Consider the following 23,321-nt stretch of genomic DNA (forward strand, 5'->3'; position numbering starts at 1 on the left):
GGGTCTGTTCTGAGAAGCTGTGAATATGTCACATATGCAAGTACAACTCACAGCCCAGTGCTCTGTGCTGGGATCCAGTGAGGTGTCACAGTTACAGAATGGATGAGAGACATTTAAGAAATGTTATTGAACACGAAAGTTGATTGGAATTAGTGTATTTTCCATACAACTGAAAAAAATTACTGGGAGAAATGATTTGTAGCTATTGCTTGAATTTTACTTCCCTTGCCATTAAAATACTCTCTAATTTTTGGTAGTAAGAGGTTCTATGGAACAACAAAAGTTAGTCAATGCGTACTGTCTTTGAAGACATAAATATGTAACAGTGTACTGCTGATCTTTATACCTCTGGTCACAGTCATAGCATGGAAATCACAGAGCCGTGAAATTCCTCTGTGTTGAAAAATGTGGGTTTTAAAAACAAGGTCAAGGCAGCCCTATGTATGTTCAAACAGTCTCATACTCAAGCAGTCCAAATGGCCACAAAAAAAATCATACACTGCCTTCTTCAGAAGATTGTGTTTGCCTGGGTGAAAATTGGTGGAATACTGAGAATGTGGAGGAAAAAAAAAAAAAAAGGCATTCTTGGAGAATACTACAGCAATGGCTATCTATTTCAAATGAAAGGGAAACAAAAAAAAAATACAAAATGGAATAAGCAGTGAAGTCTAGTGGAAAGTAGATTATGTAACTGAAGGGTATGCACTCAGAGAGAAAGCTGCTGGAGGAATAGAAAAAATAGGTAAAGGGAGCTCATGGAAATGGTTTTTCATCTTATCTTTTCCTTCTTCCCATCCCCTCTTCCATTCTTCCACAGTTTCACCCCTTCCCTTCCCTTCCCTTCCCTTCCCTTCCCTTCCCTTCCCTTCCCTTCCCTTCCCTTCCCTTCCCTTCCCTTCCCTTCCCTTCCCTTCCCTTCCCTTCCCTTCCCTTCCCTTCCCTTCCCTTCCCTTCCCTTCCCTTCCCTTCATTTTAAAGAACAAGAAAATAAGTCAAATTGTAGCAGAATTGCTAAGTCACAGCTTGAACCAGTGATTGAGCACCTGGTGGGAAGGCAGGGCCAACCCATGGAAGCTTAGGTGCAAATAATGCCCCTGAATGACCAGAAGGGATGGAACCAGGATCTACTCCTTCCCAAGGTCTCATTTAAGTTTTGAAGTTAGAGGCAAAGGTATTTCTCTGTAGATTCCTGTATACCTGAGGTCCTCTGAGGGTAAGCAGTTTCTGTTCCTTATTTCTGTGTCTATGGCTGTTGTGTTTGGGTGAATCCTCACTTGGTGCAGCCTGGGATCTTGCTGCTCTGCTGTCATTGTATTTTCCATTGTGCCACACAAATCAAAGAGAAAGCATCAGTGAGAGGGGGAGATGTTGTGAAGGATAATAGAAAGAAGTAGGATGGAAAGCAGTACGACAGATCACGTGAAGAAAACATTAGAAATAGCTGATTGTGAATCTCATGAAGAAGGTTCAAGGTTTATATCACACTAGAAATTGAATGAGATAAATAAATATATAGAAGTAAAAATTTATGTTGGATGGAGCTAATATTAATGAGACTCGGCACATGACAAATGGGCATTCAGGATGTATCATATCACCTGTTTTGGTTTGGCTTTCTTCTGAAAGACTAGATATGGTTACTGCTTAGAATGTTATTGAGTAATTCTTCTGGGATAACACGTGGAGTAAATAAAATCTACCCCAGAACATACTGAAAAATCAAAATCTCGAAAATATCAATAAACTTCTAAATTAACAGAAAATGAGGCCAAACTCAAAACACTGGAAGTAGCTCAACAGTTTGATAAAGTAAATAGATAAGTTTTTGACTTTTGTTTTTTAGTTAAGTTTTAATTAAATTTCAGAACAATAAGGTATTGTTTTGAACAAACCAAATCTTTGTACTCTGAAAACACTGAGGGGGCTCAATTGGACAGAACTGATCATTGTCACTACCTGTTATTAAACAACTTTAACTGATTCGCCACTTCCAATTAATGCCGCTTTAGATGCAGTTTTTCTAGTTATACAGTTCTTTATACTTAGCTGCCAAGGAGGAGGCAATGTGACACCTCTCTTTCTGCTTTACTTTCAGTCCTTAAGAAAATGTCTTGGATTTTTTATTCAAGGAAAAGTTCCTCTGAAGAGTTGCAGTGACTGTAGGCATTTCTGTTGCATGTGGGGTTTGGAAGCTTTTGCCCTGTGGCAGATCTGATCCACTCTGCTTGTTTCTGTCCCATCTAATCCAACTGACTATTGTATTTACACATAAATACAGACATATTTTTTTGTCATGCTGCTCAAATACCTGACCCCTTTTCTTCAGGTCTCATTAACATACATGTACTAGGAAAGGCCCTGGATTTGGGACATAGTTATAATAGTGGAAAGACTATAGTGGTGATTTCTTGGTAGGATTCATTCTGCTCAAAGGTATAGTTTACAACAGAAATGTATTCCCATTTAAGTAGTTTCAGTGCTGTAGGCATTTGGGAATGCACTGTGGCAGCAAACCTTTTGAGAAGACTTTTTCCTGTATTCAATGAATATTGAGCACAATGAAGCCTCGGACTTTACTGTGGCATTTAGGTGCATCTTTAATATGGTTAATAACAAGAGAGAGTAAGAAACAGGTAAAATAGCATGCAGCAATTTGTTGAAGTAGATTTCTGTATTCCTTTTATGTTACCTGCACTAACATCCTCCATATTTATTACTAACCTTTTCCTCCAAGCTCTGTAATCATTAGTCTGTCTAGATGGTATTTATAATTGTGGGATGGACTCTTTGGTGCACCAAATGTATTATAACTTTCAGAGCCACTTCTAAGTGAGAGAGAAACGTGAGCAGTAAAAGCTGACCAAGCACATTAAAGGTTTCTATAATTGCTATAATTATGTAGAAGCTTTAGAATAAAACGTCATTCCTCCCTTAGCCCTCTCTTCCCCCTCCTCCTTTTACCTTTGAAAATTAATTGTCAAGGAAAATGAAAAGAAATTGTTCAATAGTAGGGTCACTCTCTGCAGTCTTTTATGCTTTTGATTGGAAATTAAAGCTACAGTGATTACAAAGTGGATACAGTACCTAATTATGACATTGGTTCTTGTGGTAATATATAATAATAATGTATCTCATTTATAATACTACTTTTGTAGTATGGGATTGTAGGTGCTGAGAAACACAGTCTAGTTATAACTCTTTAGAAGTTAGTGCTGGCATAAAGCTAGAGCTGATAAAGCTGAAATGCTCTCATAGCACTGAAAAGCTTTGTTAAGATGTGGAAGAGAGGAAAAACCCTTTAAAAACCTTTCATAACCACGTAGCATTTAGAGGCTTTGAAGGTCACAAAGGAAGGCATCTGTAGAAGAAGCAAAATGTAAGGCCTGGCTATGCAGGCAGGTAGAGCCAGGGACAACAGCCCCTTACCATTTGCTCTTGGTGGACAAACTGGGATGTGAGAGGCCGTAGGATGAGTCATATCTTGTATGTAAGCACATATTTCTCTTTCAAATATCAAGTCACGTAGGCTGTTGGAGAACTGTAGACTTGGCAAGATGAGTTTGTACTGCCTGGATTCACAAAGAGAAAGCTGTATCCGTAGAGGTGTGGGGCAAGAGCCTGCATCTTTTTTAAGACCTTTCTCTCAAGACTCCCTGGCATAACAAGAGCTGAACTCTGTTGGTTGTGCCAGCCAGGAACAATCACTTTATGCAGAACTTCTTTTCATAGGCTGGAAAAACATCCAGCATGTAGCCTGAACCATTCACTACCCATCTATTCTGCTTACATAGCAAGAAGTTGGGGTGCCAGTGTCAGGATTTCAGCATTTTGGTATTTTTGTGGTCAAAACAAAAAAGAACAGTAGAGTTACAGAATCATATAATGGTTTAGGTTGGAAGGGACATTGAAGGCTAAGGGGAACTGGTTACTGAAATTCTATCTTTGCGAAGAAACCTGTAAGTTACATCTGTATGCTCAGACAGCCAAACTGTACTGAAAATTTATTTGTGTGTTGGTAATACATATTGTGGATCATAATCCTCTCAGAAAGGTCAGTATCAATCTAAGTTTGAGAGTTCTCAGTTTACTCAGGCATGAGAGAAAGAAGAATTCCATCAATATTAGATCGTATATGAATAAAATCAGATATGAGAGAAGAAATTTCTTGGAAAAAAGACATCAAGAAGTATATAATCAAAACTCATCTATGAGGCTATAGACAGAGGGCTTCTAATGAATGTTCAGAAATATGGGAACCAACATTATTGCTATTTAGGATGTCCCAGTAGGCTGTTCATTCTCATGATGACATCTGGGATTTTCCATGCTTGTTAGGAGCCAATAGCTCATGAGTTCTCATGTTGTGAGAAGACTGAGTTTAGCAATCGGATTTTAATCAAAGAGCATAGAAATAGAGAAGGAATGCCACTGGTATCATTGTCAGACATAGTGAGAAAAAAAGCCACTCAAAATGGAGTCATTTCAAATCTGCAGACCCACTAAAGTAATAGCTGTTTTTGTGTTCAGTCTTTGCACATGTCTCTGTTCTTCTCTTTTGAGAACTGAGCTGCTGTTAAGCCGATTACCTGCCCCTTCAAGCCAGGCACAGAAATCCCACTTATTTCACTGTCTTTGAAGTCTCCTTTAGTCATAGAGAAGTGTAGCAGATGAGATGTTTGCAAGTGGAATGTAATCAAGTGACACAGCTAATGATGCAGTGCATGTCTGTGGCCACAAGGACACTTTAAAAAAAAATTAGCCACTTTGTTCTATTCTGTTTGTTCCTTATGCTGCAGCTGTCGACTTTGCATAAGAGCCCTAGTGAGTTCTGTGACAGATAATCTGTGCAACACCAAAATCCTTGCTTTTTCAGCTGCCAATAATATATTCTTGTATGTTTTATTCTGTCTCTAGGGTAGTATCTATGTGAGTTTTACCCTGCAACCGTTCACTAGGTAATTATTACCCTACAATAATGAACGAATCATCCAGCAACATTCAGAAGTTTGCTCGCGCTAACAGAAAGTTCTGTTAGTCTTTATTGTGCTTTCAGAGGGTTCCTACTGAGCCTCACATCCCTGGTGCTTTCTTGATGCCTTGTGGTAATAACAGCATGTAAGGAACTGAAATATTCCTCTTCTGGATGTCTGTGTTTTTTTTGTTTTTTTTTTTTTTTAATGTCTTTAATAGTACAGGTATTGATTACACTTTTTTTTCCAGCTTTCAGAAGATACTATTTACTGCTCCAGGAGATGAATGATCTCAGCTGACCTACTGAGACAAAAGCTTTCATGAAGTCGATAGAATACATCTAATGTCTTTGGTTTGGGTCCTCTGTCAATTCTGTAATTGTCTTTAAGCTGAAAGATTCAATCCCATATTGCTTAACTCAGTGTGTTATGGTACCTAATCATTAGGTTTGTTCTTTTGTCCTGACCCTCAGTGGTACTTTGCTTGCAGGATAAATGAATTGGACTTTTAGGGTTAATAGTAAGCGAGCAACTCTTGCTAGCTTTTTTCTTCCATTTACTGTTTTCACAAACAGAACAAATCTTATTAAAAATAAGATTTTCAGTCATCATTTATCCAGCCATGTTCTTGGGACATGTCTGCGGGACATGTCATCCTGGTGATGTTTCTTTCAAAACTGTTTCTTTGAGAGAAATTTAGTTTGGATATGGTCACAGCTGCCTAGCTATTTCAGCATTCTTTCCATATTTTGAATGTAGATACACCAGATTCCTTTCTAAGAACTTCTTCAGCTGTGCATACTCTTGATATATTCAGCGACAACATATGCAGATGAGACTGGTGTCCCCCTGAACTATTACTGTGAATGATAAGTTTAAGTATCTTAGACATCACTCTTGTCTGACAGATTCAAAAAGTTCATTCAGTTTATGTTTATCAAAGAAAAGGTAACATAATTGCAGATTGTAAGTAATTTGACAGGAATTAGGATTTAGGATTAGGAAATAGGATAGGGATAAGAAGATATGGCTGGGGATAGGAAGATAGGGATCTTGAATTGATCAAGAAAGAGCATCCAGTGGCTGAAAGATGAAAACATTCAGGCTAAAAAAATAAAGTGTACCATTTCCATGGTGCTGAAGATGAACAATAGTTGGAATACGTTACCAGTGGATTCAGTGCACTCTTGTGACATCTTACACAGCGTGCATCAGACATTTGAACAACAAACAATGATTACTGCAAATTCTATGACTTGTATTGTTCATGAGATTATATTCTGTTCGTTAATACTGTTCAGTCTTTCAAGACATTCCACTGGTTTTTGTTATAAGCTTCTTGGTTGTTTTGTATGGAGTACCTGAGAAAAGAATTGTGATACAGGCAGAACTGCCTCCTTTGAATAGAGTTTTCCCTTCCAGAAATTGGTGTTGGTGGTGTTCGTTGCATCAGTAACAGATTTAGGTTTGCTTTTTTTTGTGATTTTGGTAAGAAAATCAGACTTAATGCATTTATTCACTTAAATTTTACTTAATATTAAGTATTACTCCTACTGAATATGTAACAATCGATATTGAACACTTTTTATTTTGTGTATTTGTTGAAATCCTGACTGCTAGCAACCACTTCTGACAGTTATACAGGGCCTTTAAACAAGTAAAAGTATACTACTATTTACCTAACCAGTCATCCACATTGAGTATATTTTAGCTGTTCATTAATGGCTCATAGCAGGGATTGATGCTACTTTCATTCAGTCTTTTAGTATTCTGAGGTATGTGTGATGGAAGTCTTCTCTGCTGTGAAGAGATATTGCTGTGTGACTTGCTTTGGAGCAGTAGTATAGTTCTGAAATGAATGTCATGAATGTCATTACTTATTGTGCATTGATCCCATTTGCAGATGTGTGTGTAAATTTGATTGCCTTCAAGGAAAATGAATCTTGGATCTCTTCTTCGTATAACACTTAATGTGCTTCGACCCCAGTTGAGATAGAAAGTCAGAATCAAGTATACTTTGGAGCTATTTGAATGGCACATATGCTGTGGGGACATTCTCTCCAAGACAAAACTAGCGTGACACTCACCTAAAATGCAGACTGAGTGCAGGGGACCTGAACACCAAATGTTTTGATCTATGTATGAGTTACTCTTGCATTAAATTACTTATTTATTTAAAAATACTGTGTGACTTCTGTGCTGCAGATTTGCTCCTGATTCCAGTGCTGTCAGTGAGAGCCTGAGCCTCAGAATGAAAAGCTGTTTATAGTTTTATCTGCTCTCTTGGGAGAGCACAAATTACTTTCTTCTGAACAAGGAAGGGAACTTCTAATTGAGGATGTCCTGTTTTGGGCAACACAAACATATACAGAGTTACCTCTGAAATTGCTTTTCAAACTTAGCTATGAGCTGAGCTGAAGATAGAATAGGACATACATAGTGATTTATATAGATGTAAGAAAACTTTGTTAAGCCAATTTTAATTTTAAATCAGCTGCATTTTCACACAAAAAAAGACTACATTTACAAGAATCTGAAAGCCTGCTTTTTTTTCAATATTCAAATTATGGACTGCATTTTCATTGTCCTAATACACATCTGTCAAGATAGCAGCTTTCTATTTGATTGTTAATTATTCTCCTTTATGTGTAAGACATTTAAGCTATTTTAGAGCTTTATTCCTCCTTTCAATTAGATACAGTGATTATAATGTCTTTTATATGCTATTAAAACATTCTTTTAACAGTGCTTGACTTTACATATCAATTCTGGGCTCCAAGTATTCAGTGAGTTCTCTCACTCTGCATTGAACATCTTTAGGTATGTCCTTGTTTTTCCATTTGAGTCTCAGACTGCTCACTGATGCAGTTGATGCCTTGCTGTGTCTCAGCAGACACTGCATGAGTTGATTTTCCTACAAAATATTTCTTCCTGTGTTTCTCATTTGGAATCCTTTCCATTTCTGAGATTTTTTGTGTCCTCTATTAATTCATCTTAAATTCAGGCTTTTATTTAGGAAACTATATTATTTTTATTTTAATTATAATTTTTCATAAAAAAATTTACCTTATTTTCCCCAGTAATTTCATTTTATACCTTACATTTTTGAAAGAATCTGATATCTCTTTATATTAACCAGAAAAATTATGTGATGGGTTTTTACTTAGGTTGAAGTATGTTGGATTTTCTACCTCTTTAGTTACACATATGCAGTTTATCTGATACCTGCTGTGAGATCAATCTTCTGCAATTCTAAGCAAAATATTTTCACTGCTACTGACATGACCTCTAGAAGTTTAACATCTAATTATGCCATTATTTATTCCCCTGTCTTCAGATAATAGATAGATCTCGTTATAGACACAGTTCTTTCCTAAGACTGGCTCTGATTTCAATCCTGAACTACAGATGCAAGCGTCTATTGCTGGAGGGCCCAATAGCTCAATCAAGAGCCAAACCTAGATATCTCTTTCTCATTTTTACCTTTTTCTTCCCCCACTACATTTCTTTGGATAGAACTGTAGTCACTTCAACATGCTTGAAATGGAAACAGGTTTTAGATTTCAAACCTTTTCTCCTTTTAAGCAGAATTCTCACAGCATCGCATCTACTAATTCATAATGCTATATTTTATTATTGATTTTAAGTGAAGTTTTGGACACAATGTTTGTTTTATAAAAAGAAAACCTAGACAACTCTGAGATGATCTGAGAAGGGTTTTAAATGCTTTTCCAATCTTAATGGACCAAAACAAGATTTGATTTAGAGATTCTGCAGCATATATCTGTAAAGATTTGGATACATGTAAAAAAAATTTGTCATCAAATGAATCATCACTTAATGAAATTATTCCTATTGCTCCAGTTCTTTGATCAATCTGCTGGTTTCAATGCATGCGTTATATTGGTAACTGCCTTTGCCATGAATATATCATAGGAGTATAAAATGTGTTGGGTTGGAAGGGCCTTTTAAGGTCATCTAGTTCCACTCCCATCCCCCATTATAGACAGAGTCACCTTGCACTAAAGTACTTAAAGCCTCAGCCAGTCTGGCTTTGAATACCTCCAGGATGGGGGCATCCACCACTTATCTGAGCAACCTGTTCCAATATATTTCCTATATACTTGTTTTTCTCCGTGTGAACTTAAAATACTTTGGAACAAAACATAGAAACCACCTACTCTTTATGCCATGTTTTTCACTTTTTTTCCTACTTTGTTATGTATTTAGTTACTGTGCAAAAGTCACAAGCTGGAACAGCTTTTATTTTCTCGATACTGAATTGTTTTACTCTGAATCTTTTACATTGAGTCACTATGATCTTTGGCCCTGAGGTCTGGTGCAATTAATGCTTGTCTGTTGGTCTCTGGGTTTTGTTTAATGCGTTAGCTATAATTCAGATAACAATAAACAGAGTCATTGTACATTCACGGTGAGATGGACTCCACTTACTTTGAAAGATAGGAATGGAGTATGTAATGCTTTTCTTTAAATATTTCAGATCTGCTACATTTCCTGTTCCAAATTTCTAATTCAAGGTTGTCCAAATATTATGCCTTCTGATCAAGTTACTGGTTACGGTAAAACTTCAGAGGACATACTTCTTTAAAGCTCACTGTAGATTGTAGTCTTCTGAGCAAATATTTTCTAATGTTAAGTGGAAACATCTGGAATTGCATTCAGCTACTCAAGGTGTTAAGAAGACTTGGCTGGCTACTTTTTATAGTTAAAAATGGTTTCAAGAAGTAGAAAGTGGCTATGATATATATATATATTTTTTAATGAAGTACGTAATGATTCAAGGTACTTCTTTTGGAGTTCTTGAGGAATTTTAAATATACTTGGATTTTGATTATTTTTTTTTTCCTTGAAATTTTGATGAGGCATTGTCTGAAAAACATTTTCCCTGAAAAGGTTTCTGACACTGACATTCAAAATTTCATAGCACTTTAAGGTCATCTTTGAAAATTTATGATGACACCTTAAGAAATTAGTTCTTATTTAGTTATCCTCTGGAAAAACTAGATTTTTCCAGTTTTTTTCATCCCTTTGCTAGCTTGTAGCTGTTCAAACAGGGATTCACTAAAATGTTTCTGTCATTTTCTGATCAAACATAAAGAAGTGAGCAGTGCTCAAACTGAGACATTAACATTTCTTTCTCTTTCAGTCAGATAAGCAGTGAAATCTTATTTTCCACAGAAGGTAGTTTAACAAACAGCAATCATCAGTACATAATACAATAACTGGAAAGGATTAGAGAAAACCACTACTAATTGAATCAATATAATTTCCCTATCACTAATCAGAAAGTGAAATACAGGCAGTTTTGTTACATGTTTTTTCATGTAACCCTATCATTTACATTCACTCTTTCACACTGCCAACCAACAATAATTGATATTTCCATGGAGCCCTTGCATAGTATTCTTAGTGGCTGCTAAACGCAGAATAAAATCTTTCATGTATAATGGAGAAAATAAGTGTTATTAAAAATGCCATTTTTTGTTTTGACCTGTGTCTAAAATACATTATGAAAATACGCAGAAGATCATTTCTACCAAAAAGCCAATCCAGCAATTAAAACCTTTTTGGTTAGTACATACGTAGGTTGCTCTGAAATTAATGCCTCCAATTTCTTTCTTAATTCCTACTATTTTTGCCACAGCAGAAATGCATCACTCACCATATCACTCTGCTCATATTCACTGTGTGATATCCACAACTATTCAGCAAATGTCAGTGAGTGTCAGTGGGGGTCATTTTTTTCTGCATGGAGGAATTCAAGTCTATCCCTTTTCTTCATAAGCACTTCCAAGTCGGATGCCACTTTGTGAGACTATCTCTCTGCTGCCACCTGTCACACAGCAACAGTATATAATGGGATATTGGTGGGAAGGTTCAACCTCTTCTGTGAAACCACCAAAATCTGCCTCTGATGTTCTGAGCCAACATCATAAAATAGGAGGCATTTCTTTTGGAGCAGCCTTTGCAATATTCCTTTGCAATTCTGCTGTAAATATTTACTAGATTCAAAATTTTAAAATATGGGGTATGGTGAGAGAATAAACTTGTATTAGCTGAAGTTTATAATGAAAATAATGGTAGGATTTAAAGAGATATTTAAGAATTGATTTTTAGGATGTGAACCACTGTACATGGATAAAAAATTTCATAACTTTTTAGTATTGCTTTTAAAGTGTGTCCTTCAAATGCCTGTGTGACCCACTCTAGTGCTCTGTCTCTTCTATGTAGTTTTTCTGGGTAGATCATGTTCGTTTAAACCTGTTGAAGTAAAATGCTTAAAATTTAGAGCTGCAAATCTAGCAACAGATAGCACAGTTCTGACTTCTTCATTGTGCAAACTCATCCATTTTCTGGGGAGCATCAACTAGAAAAAGATTAAAAACTCTGACCTATCTTACATCACTTCTTCCATAAATTTGTCATTTCAGTTAGGCCATTTTTCTATTTTATTTTGAAGATGGGCAGATAGGCACAGTCCATTATAATCCATTAGGACTTAGTGCCAGTTGAACTGCTAAGAATTTTTTTTTTTTTTTTACCTGGAGGTAAGCCAGGCCCCCCTGTTCCAACCAACCTCAAAGACAGGATTGATTCCTCAGTGCGCTCTCGACGATTCTCAATCATTTGTTGTACACTGAAAAATAATGAATTTGTACTCACAGCAACTTCAGCAAACATCATCCTTACTTCTCTGGCATTAATCACACATCCCTGCTCTACTGTGTTTTGATAGAATCATTAAGGTTGGAAAAGAGTAATAAGATCATCTAGTCCAACCATCAACTCCTCGTAATAATTGTCCTTCTTGGATGATTTCCTTATCTTCACATGACTGTCTTTCTTTTAACCTTATTTTCATTAGTGTTCCTTTGTCATGAAACAATTTGCTTCATTTCTAGTTGGCATGCCTAATTGATATTAAAAAACAACTGAGTATTTCATTAATGAGAGGACATTTCCAGAAAACATGCCAGTTCAACGTGTTCAAATCTGCTTTGTCTGTGAGATTCTAAGAGATTTGAGATCTTTTGAAACCCAGCAGAATTGTATTAACTTCACTTTAACATTGAAGCTTTTATAATCATAGAACAAATACTCCAAATGAAACTATTTATAATTTCTTTTCCTCAAAGTAGCATTTTATTTTATTTTTTTTTAATATTTGAACAACTGTAGGACTACTATTGTCTTTAAATCAACAGGGATCACATTTACAGGCTTAAAGGAGAAGGAAGAATACAATGAAAACACTGTTGGAATGAAACCAGAAGGAAAGGCATCTGGCTGTACTGAATTGCTGCAATAAATCTTACAATTGAAATCAATCAAGAAATCTAGAATGTCGGATTTTTTTGGTAGATGTTAATTAATAAACTACATTAAACAATAATTTTCAAGAATATTTCTTCTTGAGGTTACTTTAATTAAGAGAATGGAGGTTGGTTTTCTTTATATTTTATATCAGGATTCATTACAGGCATTTCAAATACTGGAACTGTAATGATTGGCTATTATTTATTGCCAACTTTATTCTGTATGAATAACCTGCTGCCAAGAAACTAGAATTTCTCTGTGCCAAGTGATTTGATTTAATGGGTAGATAATCATCTGCTGATTCTTCCTAATCTAAACAGGGTGTTCGGAATAAAAGATAGAATATGGGAGGTAGGTGGTAAACCAAATAAAGACTTTTTTTAATAAATGAGTCGCTGGCAAGAATTTGAAATCTAAATAGTGATTGAAGAATAGGTTTTCAAAAGACTATTTAAAGAAGGAATTTTGAAAAATTAACTCCTCATTTGGTGCCAGACATCTTTTATAAAGAAATCACTTTAGTTCCAGTTTGTATCTGCAATGAATTTTTAAAATAATTTTAATAACTTGTTGCTCTTTCAAGCAATTATGTATCTAACAGTGAATAAACACGCTGCTGATTTCATTTTGTTGACTGGCTACTTTAACAGTTCTTTTGGTGTTGCTGTTTTCAGTTAGTAAACTTTATTACCGAAGAAGAATTTCCTTCAAAACTTTTTCAGGATCTAACTTCTCTGGAAAAAAAAAAAAAAAGAAAGAAAAAAAAAAGAGCATGTTTAAAAGTTTGGCTCTTTTTTCAATACTTCTGCTTAAAAGTGAAATATTGTTTTTTCTATTTAGAAAATTATTTGAGGAAAAGGTTCCCTGAAACTTGTAAATGAGGGATGTTTTCTCCAAATAAATTTATCAGACTGTGAAATAGAGAAGTTGTATGATGTGGATGAAAAACATTTTCAGATTTTATTTATTCAAATATTGTTACCATATAAATTGCTGAAAACTCTTGAGAAGTAAGGTGTTATTACTTCTCGTCTTCAATTTATTTAATTTAACATTTAACTTCGGATTGTGAAATAGAAGTGGGTGGGTGAGTGCTGGGAAGCATTCAGGATCCAGATGGAAGATTAGTGAAACCACTCAAGACAATAATAAACTCAGTAGAAAATATGGTCTATCAACCTGCAGATCCTCCCGTTTCTAGTCAAGCACAAAGATGGAACATGCAGGGTGGTGGCACGTAGATGTGGTGATTCAAACTGCTAACTGAAGTTACAAAACCTTATCTGATCTCCACAGGTCCTAAGCAGAGTTTATACTTACATGTCCAGAGTGTTTATTTCTAGAAATGATGTAAGTCAGTGAAAGCTGGAAGAGTTTTACTGTAACATTTGGAAAAAATTCCACCAGTAGAGGAAATAAACATCAATATTTGAGGCCAACTGGAAGAGAAATCCTCCTGAAACCTGATATGTGCTATTTTGCCTCACGTATTCTGTGTGGAATTATACAATGGTAACTCAATAGCCTTGTACAAAAAAAGATTAGTGTGAGTGAGGATTCTAAAAGTTGAGTGGCCCTTACATAGTACAGGTGACAAGGTTCATCATAACAGTGAGTACATTGGTAATACACGTTCTATTTGTGACGCTAGTGATTACAGTCCTCAGCCAAATGCTTTATTATTTATTCCTGCTTTAATATTTTAGGCATTAATATCACTGAAATTTGCATTTATTGTGATTTCAAAGACTTTTATGACAAATGGACATTTTTCTACATAAAAATAAAGAAGCAGAGTATTTTTGACTCCTGGATGGGCTGTAACTGTATAGTGCATCCAGCCTCTTGTTAACAATTTGATCATTTTCCCCAGGATATTCTTGTATTTTCCAGTCCTTTTTCATAATGAAATGTGATCCCAAGAAATCAAGTCAGCTTAATATTGAACCAGTCCAAAGATATAGGTCATTCTTTTTTCTGCAACAGGTGGCTGATATTTTATTAAAGATGTCATATTCTACTTGAATTCATGATATTTTGATCAAGGGCTTGGTATTTTATTCTTTATTCCTGTGAGCATATTACTTTGGGAAGGATAGACGGTTTGAAGCTTTTCTTGGTAATTAAGGTTGTTGTAGTGCACAATCTTTGCTCTTGCATTTGAAAATATCTTCCCCTTCCTTGAATTCCACAGAATACCCTGTTCATTGCTAGAATATGCCTGCACATTTGCTGTCATGCCTAGGAGATACATAGACAGAAAAATAAATACTTCTTTTAGTTTCTCCATTTAGGATTCATCAGGCCTCTATTGATCTTTGTTATTTCCCTCAAAGGATTTCCTGAAGAGGCATATTAACTGTATAATAAATATTAAAGGCACTTTAGCTTCTGGCAATGAAAGCTTTCCTATTTTAAGGTCTCTTTGGTATGCAGAAAGTGTACCAAACCACTGAAGTAATTATGCTTATGCACCCAGTCCCACTTGTCAAATGGATCCTGCCTTGGTGGATCCAAACCTCCACAAGAATGAAAATGGGAGCTGAGGAATTACAAAGAGGTCAGGAATCAGGGACTTTGATTAAATGAACTTGGAAAATATTTTTCTTCGATGTGAAATAAAGATGAATGTAAACGATGAATAATGGCACTTTCTCACACCCTAGGGATGGCTTACTCCTGGGAAAAATCTTTTCTTGGATCTTCAGAAGAAGATACTATATGCTATTCATACATTCCAGTGTGTCAGAGGAGAATTATTCTAGTTCAGTCAGCACAGGTTTAATTAGTAGGACCTACTGACCAACTATGTCATGGCTGCAAATAATCATGTGGATAATGATGCTTATCTTCTCCTATTGTCATACAGCTGTGATGAAGGCTCAGATGGTGTGTATGAGTATCCTTGACGTCTGTCTGGCTGTCATCTCCAGGATAAGTCAAAATATACAGCTACGTTGCATGTTGGCGTATGGAATGTTTCACTACTCACACAGCAGAAGGGACAGGGAGCTCATCTGAAAAGGTAAGAAAATAATTTTTTTTTTTTACAGAAAACAACTTCCGAACATTGTAAATGTGCCAGCCTCAGAATCTACTATGTCCACTCAAATCAAGAGTAGTAAAGAAGGTACTAGGCAGTGTCATCTGTGGATGGCCAACCATCTTGATTCTGAAAGTCACATTTACATATTCTTTGGAAATGCATTGCATACCTCAGAGGAACATGGGAAAAGAGAGACATTGTATGGCCTCCAAACGTAGTCAAACTTCATTTTTCCTCTTAAATAAGGCAAATACAGCATAACAGGCATGTTGATTAATTTTTATACTATAAAAAGTTAAATCTGCCTTTATACTATAAAAGGTTAAATCAGCTTTTGTTGAGAACGTTTTTCAGTATTGACTCTTTTCGATGCATGCCAGTTTCTCTTTGAAAGAGTTTCCTTGCATTCCTTAGAGAAGTAATGTTTTGATAAATGTCCTATCTATCAAGGATGAGTTCATCAATTCCACAGGGATATTCTATTCTGTCTTTACTGGTTTGGTTTCTTTAGCTTTAAATGTGTTAAAGTACATTTGTATGTTAATATTAGTGTCTGTGGAATAACACTTGGTTAAATGTGTGTGTGTGTGTATGTATATACATACACATTCTCCAAGCTGGCTGGGAATAAGCTTCTGAATTACCTATGTATCAGAACACCAAATTTAATTGATTTTATACAATACAAGCACTTAAAACTTATTGTCTCTCTCTACAAAAAAAAGTTTAGGATGGGTCTGAACTACATATTTGGTGGTCATTTCAATTATTCATCGTAGCTGAATAGCTTTTGTAGGTGATTGTTTCATTTTGCTTGAGGTATAAATTATATTGCAGGCAGTTATAGAGCAGAAAGCGATGAAACTTTTTTATATTACTTATTTACTGCATACCTCAGGTTGTATAATGACTTAAAGCAGCATGCATTATGCAGGTGGCCTATTGTCTGCTGCAAGACAAAATCAGAACTTTCACTTTGCATCTCAAAAGCCCCTATGGCATCGTAGGTTAATGGTTCTCTCACATATTTTACGGGAAAAAAGTCTTGGTCTTTTATCCTAGGGTACTCTCTAAAAATCCTCTTGTTTTAGTCTTTCCCATGAAATCTCAGACTTCCAGGTTTCTAGAAATCCTTTCTAAAAATCCTTTTTCTTAGGTCCTAGGTAGAGTTTCTAGTCAAAACCTTCTGCTTTTTCACCATGAATTTAGTATATCATATTTTGTAATGTTGCCAAAAAGGATGGCCCAATCTGAACTTTATCCCTTTCTTTTCAGTGTTGTTAGCAGTTACATAAGCACAGAGCATCAGATCAGGAAAATGACAAATTTGAAAAACGTTTTTATTTGGTTGTTGCCATGGTATTTTTCTGAACTGAAGTTACCCGTGCGTGGCAGAAGAGAAAGTGAGGATGTGGATGGAGAGACAAGTGTCAGAATGAGGAGCTAAACCACTATAATGCTTTTGAGCATTACCACTGACTTTGATCAGACTAAAGAATTTGTGGAATGGCAGTATAGCATTAGTTTGTATTGAAGTTGCTTTCTAATAATGAAAAATAGGTTTCAGGGTCAATATATCCAATTTCTGTGTTATAATTCTCATCACCGTTTGTTTTACTTAATTAAATAGATTGTGTAGTGCGCCTGAATACTGAAAATACAAACTCCTCGCCATTGCAACACTCAGTGAATACAACTCAGGTTTTTTTTTTTTTCACTGGTTCAGATGGTTGTAGAATATGTGCACAATATTATTGTATCCCCATGGCATTGCAGGAGTACTATGTTAAATAATTCTATTATAAATAGGGGAACCTCTCAGGAAGCGCAATTATTCTATGCTGATCTTGCATAATTCTTACAAGGAATGAAATAAATTTCTAAATATCAAATTAATAATTGGATTTTGGCAAGTTTGCTATTCATTACATTGTTTTATGAAAAGTTGTTTATTCAGCATTCGTGTGGGGGGAAAGGAACAGGAAAGGTATGTTCTCTTTTGAGAGAGATTTTCCCTGGCAAAAAAATTCACTCTGGCCTTTCCTCTGTGCAACAGGGGAAGTTATGAAGAGATGTCAATGTAATTTGAAATTAAGATCATTCTTAAATGTATTTAACAGATGATATTTTCTGTTTAAAAAAAGTATATATATATGTGTGATATACTATGCTAAAAAATGATTTACAAATTCTCATTTTAAAAATGAATTTTAGTTTAGTTTCCTAAAGAGCAGAAGAGTTGAGGTGTGACTACTCTCAAATTCAGTTAAAAATAGTTGAGGTTAGTCGTGTCCCAGGAACTCTTAGAATGCTTGTCAGCTTTCAAACTGTGCAGTAAGATAATACAATTGCACATACACACTGTAATGATTTTACCTACAGCTAAGTAAATTCATAAAAATAAGAGGACATGTTTGTTCTTTTTGGAAAACGCTGAAAGATATCCAGGAATAAAGGGTTTTAAAGATTTTGGTGAGTTAAGAGCTGCTTGATCAACAGATATTCCTTTATGCTTGCTCTGCGTGAGTGTTCTCAGATATCTCTGTCATATGCCTGAGTTTTATGAGTTGTTTTTTTCTTTTCATTTAAGCATTATGTGAACAAATATTCTACCCAAATCACACTGCATGTGATCCAACTGTATAAAATCAGAAATCCTATTTAAGCCAGTCATCCATTTTGTCTTCGCTGCTGGTACAGAGACACTTGTTCAAAAGTGAGCAAGGTCTTGAGAAAGGTCTCTCACTGAGACATGGAGCAGTCTTTCTTTCCCTTGAATGACTATAAAAGAAAACAAAATGTCTACTACATACCAGAAATACTAAATATTAAGTGATTAAATCAAATGAGATTAATTGTATTCATAGTTAATTTAACAATTCTTCTAGAATTTTTTGAAAGGAATAAGAAATAATGAATTCTAAAATGTGTTTTAATTACTTGTAAAATAGAGAAGAATATTTTAGATAATAGTGGTCTGTGCATTTATTTTCACAAACAGTTATTGCCTGCCATGAACAAAGCCTTATGTTTATGTTGTTCTGAATTTAGCCATTTTCTTACCCCAAAAACAGCACTGAACAATGTGCTTTGCTTTCTATTTCTATCATTTGAAATGTTCTGCCATAAATCCTGGATTTCTGGGTGTACAGTAAAAGCAGTATTTTTATAAAATATAGTATATGGAGCCTCCAGGGGTGTGCTGCTAAGCAAACCAGTCATAGATGCTTAGATCAGTAAATCATACGCCATCACATACAATGTTTCTTACCATCCCTCATCATATTCTATTTTAGTTTAGTCCCAAACCGTATACGATGTTGGTGGCATGAGCTCCAGTTGAGTTCAGATACTGATGATACGGTTTCTCCTAGGACATGTTCTTTGAACTGCAAGTCAGGTCTTGTGGAGGTACTTTTCTTGTTGAAGCTGTTCCAATTTGTGTGGAGTAATTCTCTATTTACTGATCTAGAGAGGGAGGAGTGATCAGACTTGATTGGTGTTTAGGCACTTGGGTAAGAGATGTGAATTCAGCTTTTCTTGAACCTCCTCCTTTAACTAGTTAATATACAATAGCCCAGAATTCTTCCAAGCACTGGCTAATGTTTGGATTGATGAGGAATCCGTACTTTTTTTTTTCCCTTTAGTTTTGTTTAGTGTCTGGCCTTGCTGGAGATGGCTGGGGGCGTCTAGCAGTACCACATAGGTGAGGCAATCTGAGTGATGTTCTGCATTTGGATTGGCCTTTGCAGCAAGTGCTCAACCTGTGAGGGTGTAGTGGCTCTGGGCATGTGTTGATATACACCTTTTGTAATGCTTTCAGATCTTCTCCAATAAATGCAAGATCTGAATCACTAGTCACACTGTCCACAGTGGCGTAAAAAGAATAAGATGATAGAGTTCCTTACCATTTGTTTGCAACTTCCTTGTCTTACATGCCTTTCTCAGCAGTGGAATTACATTCAAGCAAGAGCTGAGCTGTGTACAAAGCATAGCACTGACAATATTTAGTCAGGAAACACATTCTGCATCTCTTGCTTGTTTGCAGAGTGCCATTTGAACACTGATAATTTAGTATAAATAAAAGATAATATTGAGCAATGACAGCAGGCACAGCTATAGCAGTTGTGTTGGCTCATCCATGAAAGTTGGATAGTACCAATAAAATAATAAGAAAACCATAATTAGGTTAAAGGCTTTCCCATGTTACTAATTTTCTAGCTCATATGTAATAGTCTTTTGGGCTATATCTTCTGCGACTCCTTCTGGAAAACAAATGTATGCTGCTTACATACTTTCAGTATTCTGTTTTTATTTTGCCTAAATTTGTTTTCTCACACTTTGCTTTATAGTGAATGAAAAACACAGATTTGGAAATAAACATATAATAGGATTTCAATTAAAATTGGATCATAATCAAGGGATATTCTTGCTGAGAAGTAAATATGCTCTTTACAAGAGATGTGTAGAAATGGTTATTATAAAAACATGACTGTGTTTTTAGGTGGAAATATTACAGAGGTTATACTTATGGAGGATATCTTAGGATCCCAAGTCCAATCCTGCTTTTCCCTATCTCTAGGTAGAAAAAGTTAGAGGCAAATGTGGCATAAAATGTATGTGGGTGGGCAGGCTTTGGAAACTAAACTGGGACAAAATTATATTTATTTTTTATTTCTTATGTTAGCTTGCCTCAAGTTTCTATTGTAAATATTACTCGATAATGAAAATATGTTTCTGTGGTTCCTTAATTTCTATTGATATCTTAACCCAACATTTTGTATAGTACCGTTCAGAAAACTGTGTGCTATTAAATTCCCTTTGGTTGAAGAAGGAAGATTCAGATCAATTCTCGTTGGGTTTTGTGATGATGGCAGGCACAGAGAAACAATGCCTATTTCTGTATTAGGTAATTAGGAGAAAGCACTGAAGGTGAATCACAAGCTGATGAATATAAACTCTGTTAAAGCTGAGAATGCAACCTGCAAACTGAACGGCACTGTGTCCAGAGATTCAGCTACAGCTGTGAGAAAAGCTTTTTCTCCCAGGATTCTTAAGATAGCTGTGGTTTTTTTTCTTTTCCCTTTGCCCCCAAGTGCTGAAACAAAAGTTACCTGAAAAGCAGAGAAAGTACTTACCATGAATATGTTGTCTTTTTTGCTAGTATACCCAAAACTTATCTCCATTAATCCAAACCTTGTCCAGAATCACCTCTAAGCTTGCTCAGCCTTCATTTGGACATTTTCCACCACAACAAGCCTCCTTTTCTAACCAGTAATTTCATTGAGAATATGGTGAGCAAAGAACGATGGGCAATGGCTGCAGTATGATGTTACCAATTCTGCAATAATTGGTGAAACACAATAACAATACTGGAGGAAATCTTTGTTCCTGTTTGTAAAAGAAAGAGAGCTCAGTACTACTTTATGTGCAGTGTGTATAATGCAAAATAATGTGTTAGGGGATCTCTCAAAGTTGCAACACCGTACTTCTCACTTCATCCTGTGTGTTAAGTGAAGGAAAGAATGGAACGGTTGAAAGGAGATAGTTAAGGTATCTGTTAACAATAGGGTTTATTTTCATTTCTTTTATTCCCTGAAGTAGCTGCACAAAAAGGAAAGAAATGAAATGAATCACAAAAGCAGATATGGGTCATTGACCCATTGTTAGGGTGAGAAACTGTCTTTAAATATAACAATGAGAGAGATTATTGAGGTCAAAGGAAGCAATAAATAAATAAAGGAGAATAATATCTCCTTACACCAGAGTGATTTAGGATGCTCTAAGGAGAGCATCAGTGCTAATGCTCTAGCGTGTGATCAACGAGTTCCTGATGTAGATGTCGGTGTGATGGCCTTCTCTCCTCGTTTTGTTAAAAAGTCAAAACCTAACCCTTAAGGTCTAAAGCCCATCTCCTTCCCTCAAGTGAATGCAGACCCTGTTGCAGCTGTAGCGGGTGGTTTGGTACCATTCTTTCCATTATCTGGGATTAAACACCCATTGAATAATACAAGTCACTGTATTGGCCTCTAAGAAAAATTGAAAATAACTTGTGAATTATACATGTAGCAAATTGTCTATCAGTCTTCCCTTCAGATGACAAACCCTCCTTTTCTGTCATGTGGCAGATTAGATGCTATTAAAGCTCTGTAGAGTAGTTCATGGAGCACATTGATTTTAATAAAATACATATTGATTGCAATGAAATGTCAATCCTTCTGCTCTGAACATAATATCTAGCTGTCATTAAGTAATGTTAAAATTTTACTAAATCAATATTACGTGCTCCCTTTAATTAAGAAAAGATTGTCTTTGACCTTATTTGTACTGTGTGAATGAAACTCCATTCAGAGTCAGCAGAAGGCTTTTCTCTGTTCAAAAAGGAAAAATGTTAATATTAATTCTTGCACAGTCATCTTTCATAAGTGAAAAAAGTAGCAGATGTAGCATGTCAGCCTAGATTTTTATTCATTAGAAAGAAGGATATTATTAAATGTAATATTTTTGGCTGTTCTGGAGTTCCACAGCTGGAGTTCAAAAAAGACAGAGAGACAACAGGATTTTAAATGGCTACGATAGAGGTAGTCCCAGATCCTTGCAAGTTTTAAAGAAAACATGAGGATAAATCAATTTTCCTCAAGGATAGAGAAACTGAATGACTGAAAATCATTAGGAAACAGATTCCTATATGGGAAAAAATAAGTATCAAAATAAAAAAAGAGTTGTTTGTTCCTTGAGCAATGGCATTATACAAAGATTACTAATTTAGAGGTGGGATAAAAGGATGTTGATTAGCATCACTCCAAAACATCTGCAGAGTTATCGTTTAACATTCGTGAGATATTCATGACTTTCCATGAATTTCTGAACAATGTGGTGCACCAGTTTGATCCAGGGGATTCCAATGCCACTTCCAGAGGCAGTTTTTATACACAAATGCTTCTTAGCAGTATTTGATCACACTCATTTCTCCAGCTACTCCTCTGCTATCATGGGGAAGGCATGAGAGGTACAGCAAAGGGTAAAGTTATATACTGGATATATATATATCATGCTTTCGAAGTAGGATTTCTGCTGTCTTTATAGGTGAGCTTGTTCAGATAGTTTAATTATTCATATATACAATTAATATTTGAGTAGTTAGGATTATTTACTTATATAATTTAGTATTTTTAGTAGTTGTTGAGCCTGATTATATATATCAGAAAAACAAAAATATTTTTGAAGCCTGTATATTTACAAAGGACCTGAGGCAGATAGATGACACTGCCTTCATCTAACAAAATGCCCACTTTGTGTTCTTCTGTATAATCTAATAATTAAACCATACAATTAAACTCATTTACACAGCCTAATTTATAATATTTTCAGCTCAGTCGGAACACTGCCTGAAATGTATTTCCTTTCAAGTTTAAATGAACAGAAACTGATTATTTTAACTGAATAACCATGTGAAGAAAAACAATTATATCTTTGCTTTAGTTAATTTTTCTCTCCTAAGGAGGTATTTACTTAATCATGAAGAGTGAAATTAATACGAAGCCGGGAGTTCAAACACAAAAAAAGAGACAAAACGAACATCATGTGCTTCAACAAGCTGTTCTACATGACATATATGATGACAAAGTTGGGAGAGCAACCAGTTACAAAGTAACAAAATGTATGTCATCTAGAAACAAAAAACACCATAATATTATTATGATTATACATATTATATGTTTATTATTATTATTATTATATTATATATTGTAATTAGTATAGTTATCCTACTGATACTAGTAGGTGATCAGTAAGAGTTTTCCTGGATTTAGAATACACTTTTGGTAATGCTGAGGACGTAACCCCATCAGTTTATGAGTTGTTCTGCTCTGCCTACCTGCAGCATTTCACTTCTACTTTCTGAGTATCTTCTAAAGCTGTTTTCAGTGTCTTACCTCAATACCCTAGCTTTTACATAACACCTGATC

Source organism: Phasianus colchicus, chromosome 7, assembly GCF_987193195.1.
Source record: "Phasianus colchicus chromosome 7, bPhaCol1.hap1.1, whole genome shotgun sequence".
NCBI lineage: Eukaryota > Metazoa > Chordata > Aves > Galliformes > Phasianidae > Phasianus > Phasianus colchicus.